The sequence below is a fragment of the Ictidomys tridecemlineatus genome, chromosome 2 (genome assembly GCF_052094955.1).
Source record: "Ictidomys tridecemlineatus isolate mIctTri1 chromosome 2, mIctTri1.hap1, whole genome shotgun sequence".
NCBI classification, from domain to species: Eukaryota; Metazoa; Chordata; class Mammalia; order Rodentia; family Sciuridae; genus Ictidomys; species Ictidomys tridecemlineatus.
In genome coordinates, this window is record NC_135478.1 from 232,245,482 (window position 1) to 232,260,985 (window position 15,504).

The following is a 15,504-nucleotide window of genomic DNA, read 5'->3' on the forward strand; positions in this document are numbered from 1 at the left end:
AGGTGGAATCCGTGGCTAGACTCCACACTGAAAAAGAACAAAGTGTCAAGGCTGACAAGGAGGAAGTTCTCTGAGTTGGAAACAGTAACACTTTCGCTCAACGGAAAACTCTGGCTTAGTCACAAAACACAGGCACTGCCGACATCCACTCCGCGCCCTGAGATTGTGTTCCATCAACACAATCGTGGACACCGTGTGCTGCAGTTGTTTAGAAGGAATCCCCACTAACATCTGCAGGGCTCAGACTTCCGCACCTTGGGGTGGGGGACTCAGGAGGAGGAGCGGTCACCAGTTCCAGCAGGGACCTCCTCCTTCAGACCTGGGCCTCCAAGCCCCAGCGGATCCTCCCTGGAACAAGAGTAGAGTCATGGTGACAAGGAGAGGAGAAGACAGGCAGGAGTCTGTCTGCATCAAACCCTGAGGGCTGAAGTGCAATGGGAGCTCAGCTCCCCACAGATTCGAGTTGGAAAACTGAACAGAAGACAGGGGTCTTCCTGCTGATTGAAGTTGGCCCGAGGTGAGCCAGCTCAGCCCTGCAGGCCGCCTCCTCCGCGGGCGCTAACTGGCCTGTCCACCCCTCCTGCCCAGCCAGCACCTGTGCTCACCCCACATCACAGTGCCTTCAGTCTCTCCAAGCAGCTCCAGGTGCGAATGCAGAGCAGGCCCCATCCCTGGGGTCTCCAGGGACAGAGTGATTCTGAACTGGGTTCTCATGAAGGTCGACTCGCTTTGAGTTTTCAAGATGACCCATTCACAGGTGGATTCTGTCCACCCGCTGTACAGACACTTACCCCCCGAGCATCGGGGACCTGAGAGAGGCCACGGGTCCACCTTGAGAGCGTCTGTTTTCATGGTCCTTCTGCTTCTTGAAGCATTGGGTTCTTGTAAGGGTCATAAGCTCACAGGGCTTGTGGGTGCTTCCTGGAGCCTCAGCCCAGGGAGGACATCACTAAATCCTGCTGGGCCTCTCAGGAGGCTCCTGGTTGGCTGTGGACCTCTGGCTGCTCATACTCCAGGGGAAAGACTCAGGGGCCCTGCCCTTGCTGTCAGCCCAGCCTGGCAGAGCCCAGGATTGAACTCGGTGCCCCTCCTCCCCCTCTGCTCCCCACCCACTCCCCTGCTGACCTGCTAACATGGCCTCCCAGCCCACCCCTGAGGACAAGGCTCCTGGGGGGTGCTGGAGGCGCCTGGAGCCTCCCTGGCCATTCCCTCCTGTGGCCTGGGTCTGAGGCCACGGCTCCTTTCCGTGATGCCCCAGGGCCAGTGCGCTGGCTCTCCTCCACTGCTCCCTTCTCATTCTGGATGGTGTGCTCTGGCCCGTCCACCTGTGTGTCTTCGCACTGTGTGCAAAGGGCCTCATGGCGCTGTCTTCTCACAGCGTTGGTCTTCCTAAACCTGTGCATCCACACTTCTGCCCTCGGGCCCGCCCCAAACCCCTTGCACCCTTGGGCCCACCCCACACTCCTCGAGCCCTGCTGCCCCCTGCCCCCTGCCCCCCCCCCCCCCCCCCCCGTGCACCACGTGCCCTTGGGCCTACCCATGCCCTCATGTCCTCAGGCCCACCCTGCAGCCCTGGGGGACCTCCGGCTGCCCTCGGGCCCAGGTGCACCGTGGGAAGGGGATAGGAAGCTTGCTGAAGCGGATTCCCATAGGCCCTCATGAACGGCCGGCCTTCCTGCACATCCCTGACCACAGCGAGGTTCCGCTTCCTCCCGGGGAGAAACCACACTGAGTGTCACATGGCTGCGTGGGTGCCCTTCGCCACTTCTCCCATGGAGCCTCTTCCTTGCACCCCTCCACGTGCTCCCCGGGGTCGGGGGTCACGGTTCAGAGCAGATTGTAAGTGGAGCTTTCCTCCCACCTCCTCTCCCGCCAAGCTGCCCACAGGAACTCCCTTCTTGAGGAAGAGCCTTCTTTGTCCTGATTAGTCTTCCCATCTGAGGATTGGCGAGAACGCCAGAGAGGAATGGACACAAGCTGGGGTCATCGCGACCTTCCCCTTGGGGACATGGCACTCCCCTGGGGGTGGAGGGGCAGGAGGCCCCTCTGGGGAGTGATCCTCAGCTCCGGGGTAGAAGCCACTCCCCTGAGCCATTGTCCACTACCTGGATCCCCGTCCTGGTCCTTAAGCCCCAAGAGGCTACTGGTCCAAATGGCTACTGCAGGGAACTGAGGCTGCCACTCTCGGTCCTGGGTGACCTCGGTTCAGAGCCACCAGGTCTGTGGATGTGTCCAACTTCTGAGCCAGAAGAGCCCAGACGTCCGGCTTGCTTCCAGGCGCCTCCATGGTCACACCCCCCACTCCTCAGGGCGCCGGTCTTCCCGGCCCTGAACACGTGATTGTTGACCCTTCTTGCCTGGTCCACTCACTTCTGCAGGTGTGGATCCTGTCCCTCCTTCAAGGTGGAAATCAAATGCTTCCTCTGGTTAAGCCTCCAGATCACTCCGGGACTCCACCTGTTTCCTGCGGTTTTGTTGTTGTTTGTTTTCTGCTAAAAAACTTTATTTTCTTGTGGTTTAAGGCTTAGGAGGGGCTCCATGGTGGTTAAAAAGCTGCCGAGGGGTTAGAGGAGAGGCTCAGGCCCAACCCAAGGCCAGGAGATGCAGAGGAGCCCCATCAAAGGCCACCGCACCCCAGGGGCCAGCCTGGGGGCCCACCAGACGCCAAGGTTAGTCCCGTGGCCGTCCCTCCTCATCAAGGATGTGGTTCTCCAGAAAGTCACAGAGACGTGGGTCTGTGGGCAGAACCCAAGCCTGAGGATCCAAAGGGCTAGGTTCTGGATCTTCCCCAGGCCAAGGCAGCGTCCATGGCGTCCAGGGTGTGGCCTCCTCCTCTGAGGTTCCAGCATGCTCTGGAGAGGGTGTGGCCGCCGCTCTGGTTTTGCATCATCAGGAGACACTCAGAGGCCTGGCGCTCGTCCTCGGCCCAGGCCCTCCAGAGCCACATGGTCCCAGTGGAAACAGTAGCCCAGAGAGAGGCAGGTGCAGGGGGAGCGCAGACGCCAACTGACCAGGCCGATGATGGCCACCTCCACCTTGGTGGAGTCATTTTTATGGATCCGGGAGTTCATGGTTGGTCATCCAAAACTAGCCACCCCCCAAACTGGTGTTGGCTGGTCCTGGAGGCAGGGGATAGGCAGGATGGCCCCAGAGACTGCACATGGACATCAGAGTGCAAGCTGGAAGGAAAGGGGGTCCCCTAGCCTGTCCACCCAAACACCGTTGGAGAAGACAGATCTAGGCGCCGTGGTTCCTGTTGGCTTGGTGGACTGCAGTTCATATGTCCATCAGCACTCGCCCAGGGCCGCCTGACATCCGGTACCCTTTAATCAATGCCCTTTCACTAGGTAAACTCTTTAGGGCGTTTTAGCCACAAGTAAAGGGAAAAAATAGAGGCTTTACTTCCCATAAATTCCATTGGTGTTCCAATGGAGCCAGTCCCTCCTGCTTTGTCACAGTGCCACATGGGGCACCCACCAACAAGGTCCTCATTGTCCAAGGTGGGTGCAGCCATTACATCTCAGTTCCAGGCTGCAACATGGACGAAGAAACAAAGGAATACTCTTCCCTTTAAGGACAGTCCCTGGAACTTACACCTACATTCCCTTAACCAGACTCATGTAGTCACTCAGTTCCAGAAGGGGTCTGAAGAATCAGGCTGATCCTAGCTGGCCATAGCTGTGGGTCTGTGTGGACAGAATCCAAGGCATGAGGATCCAAAGGGGCTGGGTTCTGGATCTTCTCCAGGGCCAGTCCTGTTCCTGAAAACGAGGTGGTGAATGAATTTTGGTCCTCTCTGTTACAAGGGGCAAGGTCCCTTGTTTCACGGTTATTGTTTCACCATTTCAATGTGAGCCCACGGTGGGGGGAACCCAGGGCCCTTTCCTATGGAGCGGCTGGCTGAGTCCTGAGAGCAAAGACTGGAATATGGAAGGGAACCGAGGGTCTACGAGGAACAGGAGGGTCTGACCAGCCAGGATTCACCTGTGCACACCCATCACGACTCTGGGGTGGAGCCGCCCGGCCCCCAGGCCCCCAGCCCAGGAGGAGCTCAGCTTGCTGTCTACCAAGACAGTATAGGTTCTCCGTGGAGGAGCAAGGAACCTCAGTATCTCTATCTCTATCTCTATCTCTCTATCTCTATCTCTATCTATCTCTATCTCTATCTCTATCTCTATCTCTCTATCTCTATCTCTATCTCTCTATCTCTATCTCTATCTCTCTATCTATCTCTATCTCTATCTATCTCTATCTCTATCTCTATCTCTATCTCTATCTCTCTATCTCTATCTCTATCTCTATCTCTATCTATCTATCTATCTCTATCTCTATCTCTATCTCTCTATCTCTATCTCTATCTCTAACTCTATCTATATCTATCTATCTCTCTATCTATCTCTATCTCTATCTCTATCTCTATCTCTATCTCTATCTCTCTCTATCTATCTGTCTATATAAGAAGACCTTGCCTCAAGGAGACAAGAAATGTGATTGAAAAAATACAGAAATAATGGAAACAGATCCACAACATCAATTAGGGGTCAGAAAATACTTCTTATTAACCATTCTTAATAAACTGAAGGTAAAATGACCACAAATTTTGGCGAAGAAATGGAAATAAGAAGACCTAAGAACCAAGTGGAAGTTCTAGAATATAAAGTCCCGTAAAGGAACAATGAACTCCACGCACTTACTGTGTCTTAGACAGAGCTAGGGGACAGTGGAACTGGAGGGCAGTTCATGCTGTGGTTTGACCATGGTCTTTTCTCTCTGAAAACTCATCTTGAAAATAATCCCATTGTGAGATAATGGGGGGGGCATTGGAGGGAATGGGGATTAAACAGGATCACTAGGGAGTTCATAGTCAACACTGGTGGCTTTAAAGGAGAGTCAGAGAGAGACCAGCAGGGACACATACACTCACTTCCTGTCTCTCACCTGTCATGCACTGTGCCCCCTGGGGAGCCTGCCAGCAAGAAGGTCACCACTCCTGTAATCCCAGTGGCTCTGGAGGCTGGGACAGGAGGATCGTGAGTTCAAAGCCAGGCTCAGCAACTTAGTGAGGCCGTAAGCAACTCAGCAAGAACCTGTGTCAAAATAAAAAATAAGAAGGGGCTGGGATATGGTTTAGTGGTTAAGTGCCTCTGGGTTCAATTCCTGGTACCAAAATTTAAAAAAAAAAAAAGCCACCACCAGCTGCAGAAGTGTCAGCCAAAACAATGGGCTACTTTTTCAATCTCTGGTGGTGTTATTTCTGACAGAAAATGGACTAAAAGTACAGAATAAATTCATAGACCAAAAAAGACAGAATATGTTAAAAATAAAGAGAGAATATAGTGAATTAATAGAATAGCCAAAGAGATAGAAAAAAGAATAAAAAGAGATTAAAAAGCGGAGCAGAAAGAGAAAGTAGGTCAATGTACAGTTGCCATGGCAGGGGAGAGTGCAGAGAGGAGGCAGCAACAGCCCCTGAAGAAATTGCTGAAGACCGTGAACATGTCAAAGGCCTGCGTTCCAGACTCCAGAGTCACTGCGTTCCAGACAGAAGTAGTTCAAACAAGCCGCACTCCGACACGCACAGCACCACACACCAGTGGTGATCATGTGACACGCTCCTCAGGCAGGCCAGGACAAAGCCCTTGTGACCACAAGCAATCATTAGGACAGTTGGTTTTCAGGAAGGAGCAGAGAACCTATAGAACAATGGAATGCCGGGCCGGGGCCCTGGGTCGATCCTCAGCACCAAACAGATAAATAAACAAAATAAAACTATAAAGAAAAATAAAAAAAATTGGAATGCTGCTGCTGAGTGCCGTAGGCTAGGACTCCGACTTTGAACTTCACCCAGCCAGTCTGGAAACGAGACTTCATAAAGTACCGCCAGTGTTCAGAGGGTCTTGAAAAGCATGTCCGCCTCTGTCAGCTGGCACACACCGGGTGCCAGAGACGGAGATCCCAGAGCCAGGTGTCGTGGCCAGCAGGAAGCTTCGGAGGGTCATTGTCCAGATGGCAGAAGACCAGCTGGCTCTCTGGCCCGCTCTTGTGAGGGCACTGATTCTGCTTGTAAGGGCTCCACCCTCATAACCTCGACGGGGTGCTGAGACACCGTCATCTTGAGCGCTTCACGTTTCCTGAAGTAAAACAGAGCACACGGGTCTCACGTGGCCACCACCCTGGAGAGAGCAGGCCATTTCCCAAGCTGAGACAGGGAACTAGGCTTCAGCACTGAAATATGGGGACTACAGACCTTCAGCTCATAACCAATAGCATGTGGTTTGTGAGCTGGTAAACGGATAGTAGTGTTCCATGTTCTTCACATTTTAAGAGGAAAAGGACTGATTTAAATGTGAACTTTCTAAATTAAAGATGTATGTTTTGATCTCAAATATAACCAGTAAAAGAATAGTAAAAGAACATACTTTCCAAGTTAAAAGTGAAATGAATAAATAAATAAAAGGAAGAACCAAAAGCAACAAATCAATTCAACAGAATGTGAATGGAAAAGAAAAATGTAGAACAGGTGAGACAAACAGGAAGCAGTCAATAACTGAGTAGATTCTAAACTAAATATATCAATAATTACATTTAAATGGAACAAATAATTATAAGGCAAAAATTAAAACCCCAAACTATTATATGTGGCTTCTAAGAGACATGTGAAACATATAAAGGTAAGAAAATGGAAGGAAAGGAGGAAATCTGTGTATCTATTCAAACAGAAAGCCTCACCACAGATTTTGAGACAGAATGCGCTGCTGAAGATAGAGATCAAGTATAATCTGCTGGAAGCCCCTGGAGGTGCCCTGTACACAGGGGCTGGCCTGGTACCCCCTGGAGGTGGGCCTGTACACAGGGGCTGGACTGGCACCCCCTGGAGGTGGGCCTGTACACAGGAGCTGGCCTGGTACTCCCTGGAGGTGGGCCTGTACACAGAGGCTGGCCTGGTACCCCCTGGAGGTGACCTGTACACAGGGGCTGGCTTGGTACCCCCTGGAGGTGACCTGTACACAGGGGCTGGCCTGGTACCCCCTGGAGGTGGGCCTGTACACAGGGGCTGGACTGGCACCCCCTGGAGGTGGGCCTGTACACAGGGGCTGGCCTGGTACCCCCTGGAGGTGACCTGTACACAGGGGCTGGCTTGGTACCCCCTGGAGGTGGGCCTGTACACAGGGGCTGGCCTGGTACCCCCTGGAGGTGGCCTGTACACAGGGGCTGGCCTGGTACCCCCTGGAGGTGGCCTGTACACAGGGGCTGGCCTGGTAGCCCCTAAGGGTAGGCCTGTACACAGGGGCTGGCCTGGTACCCCCTGGAGGTGGCCTGTACACAGGGGCTGGCCTGGTACCCCCTGGAGGTGGGCCTGTACACAGGGGCTGGCCTGGTACCCCCTGGAGGTGGCCTGTACACAGGGGCCGGCCTGGTACCCTCTGGAGGTGGGCCTGTACACAGGGGCTGGTCTGGTACCCCCTGGAGGTGGGCCTGTACACAGGGGCTGGACTGGCACCCCCTGGCGGTGGCCTGTACATAGATGCTGGCCTGGTACCCCCTGGAGGTGGCCTGTACACAGGGGCTGGCCTGGTTTTCCCTGGAGGTGGGCCTGTACACAGGGGCTGGCCTGGTACCCCCTGGAGGTGGGCTGTAGCACAGTGGCTGGCCTGGTACCCCCAGAGTTGGGCCTGTACACAGGGGCTGTCCTGGTACCCCCTGGAGGTGGGCTGTACACAGGGGCTGGACTGGCACCCCCTGGAGGTGGGCCTTTACACAGGGGCCAGCGTGGCACCCCCTGGAGGTGGGCCTTTACACAGGGGCTGGCCTGGTACCCCCTGGAGGTGGGCTGTACACAGGGGCTGGCCTGGTACCCCCTGGAGGTGGGCCTGTACACAGGGGCTGGCCTGGTACCCCCCAGAGGTGGGCTTGTACACAGGGGCTGGCCTGGCACCCCCTGGAGGTGGGCTGTACACATGGGCTGGCCTGGCACCCCCTGGAGGTGGGCTTGTACACAGGGGCTGGCCTGGTTCCCCCTGGAGGTGGGCCTGTACACAGGGGCTTGCCTGGTACCCCCAGAGTTGGGCCTGTACACAGGGGCTGGCCTGGTACCCCCTGGAGGTGGCCTGTACACAGGGGCTGTCCTGGTACCCCCTGGAAGTGGCCTGTCCACAGGTGCTGGACTGGCACCCCCTGGAGGTGGCCTGTACACAGGAGCCGGCCTAGTTCCCCCTGGAGGTGGGCTGTAGCACAGGGGCTGGCCTGGTACCCCCAGATTTGGGCCTGTACACAGGGGCTGGCCTGGTACCTCCCGGAGGTGGGCTTGCACACAGGGGCTGGCCTGGTACCCCCTGGAGGTGGGCTGTAGCAGGAGTGGACATGTGAGAGACTTTAACGCAGACAGATGCTGTGGACATCTGTGGACATCTGTGGACACTTTGAAGCGATGGGATGTAGGCTCTTGCAGAGGTGGAAACTGACCTGCTGACCCAGGCTCTGAAAGGACAGCAGGACAGGGAGGGTGGGCACAGCAGATGGGACAGGTCATAGCGGAAGGAGTGGCCCAGCAGAGCTGCCCGGCACCACTGCTGGTGGGCAGGAGCAGAGTGGCTCCCAGCAGAAGGGGCCATGGTAGTCATGCTGGAGGCTCATGTGGGCAGCTGCCCAGGGAGGCCTGGACAGAGGTGGAGGTGGTCTCCACAGAAGCCTCCCCTGGGCCTGCAGGGAGCTTTGCTGGCCACCTTCATGCTGCCCTCGATCCAGGAACTTTACTGCCCCCAGGGACTGACATGGAGCTGGGGGCATCAGGGGGCCTGAGCAGCGGGGGTCCCCCTGCAGCCCTCTCTTGTGCAGGGGCCCTTGGGGCACTTCCAGGAGCTGGAGGGTGGAGAGGGGTGCAGGCACTCCACAGCAGAGATGCAGACCCATGCCTCAGCTCCATCCTGCTGCACCAGGTGCAGACCAGGGGCCCTCCTGTGCTGGACTCTGAGAGCGGCTCCTCTGGGGCCACACCTGGCCCAGCGTGACAAGCACCCTGCTATCACCAGGTGGCAGCCACAGGAGGCCTTGTGTTCTGCTCCACTTCAGGAAACAAGAAGCCCTCAGGGTGCTGGTGTCTCAGGCCTGCGCCTGCTCCTGGGCCTGTGGCTCCCATGGACGCAGCCCAGTCTGGAGTGTCCTGGCCAGCCAAGGAGGGGCCCTACCCAGGTGCAACCATCTGCTCAGTCTCTGGCCCTTACTCGGGGCTTCTTGCCTTGATGTATTTATTCTCCTGGTTGAAATGACGGAGGTGGTGTGTGTGCTGTCTTCAGTGGAAGGTTTTGCCTATTTGAACCCCAAATGATTTCCTCCTGATCCCAGGGCTGCCTGCATTTTGTGCTGCTCTTCCCCAAACAGGTGTGCACCTGCCGTATTCTCATCAGCTTTTGAGGTGAGCTGAGAAATGTCTGTTTCCAGTGTTTTGAAAAGCTCTCTGGGCAAGAAGACTTTGTGACTTGGGGGTGGAGCTCTGAAGGACAGCCCCAGGAGGATGAGCTGAAGGAGAGGGGCTGCACAGTGGGTCCAGGCAGGTGCAGGGCCAGGGGAGGACAGAACCTGGGAGGAGCTCTCTGCGCATGTTTTCCTGCTGGGACCTTGAATCATACCAGCAGGGGGCCAGGTCTTTCACTTGGGAAGAGGCCCTGAAAAGCCAGTCTTGATTTCCACCCTTGGCTTTGTGCGCTGAGACTGGGCCTGTGTGAGGTGATGCTCTGTCCTTGGATACGTGCCAGTGGGGGAGCAGGTGGGGCCTCCCAGACCTGGACTTTGCCACCGGGACTTTGCGGGTGGACGAAGGCAGCCACCGAGCCACAGGTCCCCTGGCCTGATTGGGGTTCCCGTGAGGGCAAAGCCTGGACCGGCTCCTGGCTTCTTCAGGCGGCAGCGGACAAGGCGGTCTGGGGGGCCTGGGCTGGCCCGGCAGGTGCAGGGATCCGGAGCTTCGCGCCAGCGCCGCGAGGGGGGCACACGCAGGCACACACCCGGCCAGCGGCCGTGGCCGCATCCCCGGGGCCCCGGCAGCATGCCTTTAGGAACGGCCCATCCAGCCCCCAACCCTCCGTCCGGGTCCCAAGCAGCAGCTCCTCACCGGAGGCGGTGACCACTGTCTGGCGGTTGCGTGGAGGCGCCTGCCATCGGTGCATGGGTGGTTCAGTGGTAGAATTCTCCCCTGCCACGCGGGAGGCCCGGGTTCGATTCCCGGCCCATGCAGCACTCGGTCCCCTTTTGGTCCCGCAGCCCAGCCCGGACCCCACAGCCTGCGCTGCGCGCTCGCTCTGCCCTCGAGCGCCGCGGCGGCCGCTCCGGTGCCTCTCTGACCCTTCGTTCTGTGCAGGCCCCCTTCGCCCACCACCGTGCCGGACACCAGACTTCTCTCTCCCTTGCCGACTAGGGGACCCGTCCTCCTCAAGGGAAGTCGGGCCAGCCTGCAGATTGGTGCCTTTTGCCTGGGCGTCCCCTTGGAAGACAAGCAAAGTTCCAGCTGCTACAGCACTGACTGAAAAGCCCTGACGCTGGCTTTCCGCACGGCCCACACAACGTGTTGCGAGCCGCGCTGGGCAGAGAAGGGATCAAGAGCTGGGTGGATGGACCTGCGGCCGGGCAGGAGTGGGAAACTTGCCAGTCCAACCTAGTGTGTGTGTGTGTGTGCTCAGGGCCTTGCAGAGGGCCAGTGCTGCAGTGGGCCACAGGGGAGGAGGGTCTCCCCAGAACAGCTCCTGCACGTGCACATGTGGGACTCTTCACCTGAGACTCTGGAGCCCATCCTGGCGACTTCCACAGAAGACAAGCCAAGGGTCAGAGTTCCAAGCAATGCGTAGCTCTGCAGCCCTGATGGTGGGTTTTGCAATCTACTTTTTGGTGCTAAGTGATCATCCCCAAATAAACAACTAAAGTGGAATGGGCGGGACTCTTAGGGAGATCTCCACAGGGCACCTTGCCTGTGCAGGAGGCCAGGCCCTGGGGGTGGCCGAGGAGGTGGGCTGCACAGGCAGAGACACGGCACACTCTCCTGCAGCTGGGTGGCACTTTCACAAGTATTTGTTAAGTTGTCTAACAAATTAATATTAGAAAACAGGCATGTCATGAATAATGAGAGCATTTAAAACATTAAGTTTGGATTAAAAGGAAATAGAAATGACTCTTGGAGTTGGAAATTGTGGACAGAGGAAGCTCAATGGAGAGAGAAATAGTGAAAAGCAGAGAAGCGTTTGCAGAGGGTCAGTCTGGGGTGAGAATGAAGCTGGCCTGCTCCCTCTGTGGCGGAGGACCAGCAGGATGCGTCCCTCTGGCTGCATCCCAGAGAGGCAGTGTCTCCAAGCCCTCAGTGTTGGGCAGAATGTGACTTTAGGGACCTGGTTCTCCCCTGAGCTCTCCTGTGTGTCTCTTGGCCATGTCCTCAGGACGCTTCCAGGGTGTCAGGAAGTGGTGTTTCCAGGCCCCACTGGAGGCTTTTATAGGGTGATAACCCAGCAGGCTGGTGGCCAACTGCTCCTGCTCAGCTTCCCTGACAGCACAGGCCAGGCGCTGCCTGGCAGCTTTCACTGGGTGATAACCCAGCAGGCTGGTGGCCAGCTGTTCCCTCTCCACTGCTCTGTGGTCAGCACAGGCTTCCACTGGCTTTCCACACGGACCTTCTGTCTAAGCACGAGGCCATCCACCGTCCAGAGCCAGTGGTGGATGAAGAACAGCCCAATGCTGACCCCTGCTTGGCCCAGGGACCTCACGAAGCTCTGCAGGGGCATTCCATGGGCCGAGACCCAGGGATGGAGATGCTGTTTGCTCTTCTCAGCTGCAGAGCCTCAGCCGATGAGCCCTGCACCCTGCCCTTGGGGAGTCTCTCAGGATGCTGGGTGAGTGTCCCATCACTGTGTCAGGTTTCCTGTTGTCACAGGACTTTTCGGATCCACGCTGACAAGTCAGTGCTGCGGGCATGGCCTGGTCTCCTGTACCTACCACTTGGGATATGTCCCCAAGTACTGTGAGGAGTTTGAAAGACAGAGCAGGCCCTTCAGGTGGGGACATGGGTCCCTGCTGAGGCCGGTGCTCAGGAGTGAAACACATCTGCCACAGCACTTACAGGGTCACCAGAAAGAGGACTCATGGACCTGCTGCGCTTCTTGCATAAACTGTGTGCAGAGAAAAGAACCCTGTAAAGTCAGCTGTGTTCAGGGGTAAGACTAAAGAGAGCAGGTTTCTCCTTTTGTTTTATTTTCACAATTCACTCCTAAACTCCACAACTCTCAGAGCTGAGGGCCCTTCCAGGCCATGGAATCGGCCACTTCCCAGTCACCCAGAGCTTAGACCTACGACCTACAAGGTTCTGCCACACAGATTCCCTATGACCTACAAGGTTCTGCCAGACACAGACTCCCCTGTGACCTACAAGGTTCTCCAGACAAAGACTCCCCTGTGACCTACAAGGTTCTGCCAGATAAAGACTCCGCTATGACCTACAAGGTTCTCCCAGACACAGACTCCCCTGTGACCTACAAGGTTCTGCCAGACACAGACTCCCCTGTGACCTACAAGGTACTGCCAGAGACAGACTCCCCTGTGACCTACAAGGTTCTCCAGGCACCGACTCCACTGTGACCTACAAGGATCTTCCAGACAAAGACTCCCTGTGACCTACAAGGTTCTCCAGACACAGACTCCCCTGTGACCTACAAGGTTCTGCCAGACACAGACTCCCCTGTGACCTACAAGGTTCTCCAGACACAGACTCCCCTGTGACCTACAAGGTTCTCCAGACACAGACTCCCCTATGACCTACAAGGTTCTCCAGACACAGAATCCACTGTGACCTACAAGGTTCTCCAGACACAGACTCCCCTGTGACCCACAAGGTTCTGCCAGACACAGACTCCCCTGTGACCTACAAGGTTCACCAGACACAGACTCCTCTGTGACGTACAAGGTTCTGTCAGACACAGACTCCCCTGTGACCTACAAGGTTCTGCCAGACACAGACTCCCCTGTGACCTACAAGGTTCTGCCAGACAAGACTCCCCTGTGACCTACAAGGTTCTCCAGACACAGACTCCCCTGTGACCTACAAGGATCTCCCAGACACAGACTCCCCTGTGACCTACAAGGTTCTGCCAGACAAGACTCCCCTGTTACCTACAAGGTTCTCCAGACACAGACTCCCCTGTGACCTACAAGGATCTCCCAGACACAGACTCCCCTGTGACCTACAAGGTTCTCCTGACAGACTGCCCTGTGACCTACAAGGTTCTCCAAGACACAGTCTCCCCTGTGACCTACAAGGTTCTCCCAGACACAGACTCCCCTGTCACCTACAAGGTTATCCCAGACAGAGACTCCCCTGTGACCTACAAGGTTCTGCCAGACACAGACTCCCCTGTGACCTACAAGGTTCTCCAGACACAGACTCCCCTGTGACCTACAAGGATCTCCAGACACAGACTCCCTGTGACCTACAAGGATCTCCAGACACAGACTCCCCTGTGACCTACAAGGTTCTCCAGACACAGACTCCCTGTGACCTACAAGGTTCTCCCAGACACAGACTCCCCTGTGACCTAAGAGGTTCTCCAGACACAGACTCCCCTGTGACCTACAAGGTTCTGCCAGACACAGACTCCCCTGTGACCTACAAGGTTCTCCAGACACAGACTTCCCTGTGACCTACAAGGTTCTGCCAGACACAGACTCCCCTGTGACCTACAAGGTTCTCCAGACACAGACTCCCTGTGACCTACAAGGTTCTCCAGACACAGACTCCCTGTGACCTACAAGGTTCTGCCAGAAACAGACTCCCCTGTGACCTACAAGGATCTCCAGACACAGACTCCCCTGTGACCCACAAGGTTCTGCCAGACAAAGACTCCCCTGTGACCTACAAGGTTCTCCAGACATAGACTCCCCTGTGACCTACAAGGTTCTCCAGACACAGACTCCCTGTGACCTAAAAGGTTCTCCAGACACAGACTCCCTGTGACCTACAAGGTTCTCCAGACACAGACTCCCCTGTGACCCACAAGGTTCTGCCAGACACAGACTCCCCTGTGACCTACAAGGTTCTCCCAGACACAGACTCCCCTGTGACCTACAAGATTCTCCAGACACAGACTCCCCTGTGACCTACAAGGTTCTGCCACACACAGACTCCCCTGTTACCTACAAGGTTCTACCAGACACAGACTCCCCTGTGACCTACAAAGCTCTGCAAGACACAGACTCCTCTGTGACCTACAAGGTTCTCCTGACAGACTCCCCTGTGACCTACAAGGTTCTCCCAGACACAGACTCCCCTGTGACCTACAAGGTTCTCCAGACACAGACTCCCCTGAGACCTACAAGGTTCTCCCAGACACAGAATCCCCTGTGACCTACAAGGTTCTGCCAGACACAGACTCCGTGGTGACCTACAAGGTTCTGCCAGACACAGACTCCCCGGTGACCTACAAGGTTCTCCAGACACAGACTCCCCTGAGACTTACAAGGTTCTCCCAGACACAGACTCCCCTGTGACCTACAAGGTTCTCCAAGACACAGACTCCCCTGTGACCTACAAGTCTCTGCCAGACACAGACTCCCCTGTGACCTACAAGGTTCTCCAGACACAGACTCCCCTGTGACCTACAAGGTTCTCCAGACACAGACTCCCCTGTGACCTACAAGGTTCTCCAGACACAGACTCCCCTGAGACCTACAAGGTTCTCCCAGACACAGAATCCCCTGTGACCTACAAGGTTCTCCAGACACAGACTCCCCTGTGACCTACAAGGTTCTCCCAGACACAGACTCCCCTGTGACCTACAAGGTTATCCCAGACACAGACTCCCCTGTGACCTACAAGGTTCTGCCAGACACAGACTCCGCGGTGACCTACAAGGTTCTGCCAGACACAGACTCCCCGGTGACCTACAAGGTTCTCCAGACACAGACTCCCCTGAGACTTACAAGGTTCTCCCAGACACAGACTCCCCTGTGACCTACAAGGTTCTCCAGACACAGACTCCCCTGAGACCTACAAGGTTCTCCCAGACACAGAATCCCCTGTGACCTACAAGGTTATCCCAGACACAGACTCCCCTGTGACCTACAAGGTTCTGCCAGACACAGACTCCCCGGTGACCTACAAGGTTCTCCAGACACAGACTCCCCTGAGACTTACAAGGTTCTCCCAGACACAGACTCCCCTGTGACCTACAAGGTTATCCAAGACACAGACTCCCCTGTGACCTACAAGTCTCTGCCAGACACAGACTCCCCTGTGACCTACAAGGTTCTCCAGACACAGACTCCCCTGTGACCTACAAGGTTCTCCAGACACAGACTCCCCTGTGACCTACAAGGTTCTCCAGACACAGACTCCCCTGAGACTTACAAGGTTCTCCCAGACACAGACTCCCCTGTGACCTACAAGGTTATCCCAGACACAGACTCCCCTGTGACCTACAAGTCTCTGCCAGACACAGACTCCCCTGTGACCTACAAGGTTCTCCAGACACAGAC

The 15,504-nt window shown here is 56.0% G+C and overlaps 1 long non-coding RNA gene and 1 other non-coding gene across 2 annotated transcripts in view; both read left to right on the top strand.

The window, feature by feature from the left end:
* LOC144370457 (uncharacterized) overlaps nucleotides 1–994 on the top strand; it is a 30,836-nt gene extending 29,842 nt beyond the window's left edge. The window contains exon 3 of the long non-coding RNA XR_013430440.1: nucleotides 3–994. This is a non-coding gene — a long non-coding RNA (uncharacterized LOC144370457). The remainder of the gene's footprint in view (nucleotides 1–2) is intronic.
* A 9,165-nt stretch (nucleotides 995–10,159) lies between these two features.
* Trnag-gcc (transfer RNA glycine (anticodon GCC)) lies at nucleotides 10,160–10,230 on the top strand. The gene has a single exon. It is a non-coding gene; the product is annotated as a tRNA-Gly (tRNA).
* The last annotated feature ends 5,274 nt before the right edge of the window (nucleotides 10,231–15,504 follow it).